This window comes from Pteropus alecto, unplaced genomic scaffold, assembly GCF_000325575.1.
Source record: "Pteropus alecto unplaced genomic scaffold, ASM32557v1 scaffold101, whole genome shotgun sequence".
Lineage (NCBI taxonomy): Eukaryota > Metazoa > Chordata > Mammalia > Chiroptera > Pteropodidae > Pteropus > Pteropus alecto.
The window spans coordinates 9,476,454-9,477,591 of NW_006432945.1; the positions used below are offsets into that span (position 1 = coordinate 9,476,454).

At 47.7% G+C, this 1,138-nt stretch overlaps 1 pseudogene; it reads right to left on the reverse strand.

The window, feature by feature from the left end:
• Window positions 1–609: 609 nt before the first annotated feature.
• Window positions 610–725, reverse strand: LOC112476510 (annotated as a pseudogene).
• Window positions 726–1,138: the final 413 nt, after the last annotated feature.

Consider the following 1,138-nt stretch of genomic DNA (forward strand, 5'->3'; position numbering starts at 1 on the left):
CCTGCAGGAAGCGGCTCCCTGAAACTCACTAAACTGTAAACTCTGTGAAGCTGGGACCTGAGCCTTATTCACGACTGCGTCCCCAGCACCTGGCATTGAAGCATACTGTGCACATTCTGTAAGCATTCGTTGAGTGAATTAACAAACGCCACCGTATTATTATTCGTCCACTGCATGGTTCAGCTCCTTCTGGTCTCTCCATCTTTGGTGTTCCAAAACCTTCTCCAGAGCAAACTGAATTTTTTTCACCTTATAAAAATGTGACACTTAGGACTAACAGTGCTTCTCTTTTTACTCAGGCTGCAGAGAAGTTCAGAGCCCAATGTGGAGAGGCCCGTGGTCTTCACAGGCCTGCAGGGCAGTGGGGCTGGCCTGGCCCTAGAGAACTAGAATTCCTTGGCTCTTTTGGGGTGTTATGTTTTGTGCTGGCACCAGCTGCTAAGTAAGTGCCTCCTTCACGTCAGTGAGGTCCCCGTCTTTGAAGCCTATGTGTTGGAACTATAGGATGACTTTCATTCAACAAATTTGCTTGAGAGAAAGTTCTGTGATGTGGCCTTTTGAGCTTCACAAGTCCCAGAAGTCTTTTTTTTTTTCCTTAATTATTATTTATGCCTACAGCACCTGGTCTTCCTAGGTGGTCTCTCATCCAAGTACTAACCAGGCCCGACCCTGCTTAGCTTCCGAGATTAGCCATCAGGCTTGCTCAGGGTGGCGTGGCCGTAGACCATGGACCTCAGAGTGGCGTGGCCGTAGACCATGGACTGTGGCTCCACTGGGGTGCAAACCCAGGACCTTCTGCATGTAAAGCAGACGTGCTAACTGCTACACTATGGAATCACGTCCACAAGTCCCAGAAATCTTAATGTGTGAGTGTGGAGAATTACCTTCCCTCCGAGAGGAAATTTGATTGACAGTCAGAGCAAGGCTTATGACATAACAGGCATCCGTTTTCTCCTGGAGCCTGTCAGACCGGGAAACAGAGACTGAAGAATGCTGCCATTAAAAAGACTTGGTAGCAAGCCAGGTAATTTCTCCAGTTTTCAACCCCCACACCACATTTCGTGCAAGGCTTGAATTAGTGGAAATTTCCAAGCTAGAAATACCTTGGAGCCAACTAGCTTTGAAATGTTGACATGCA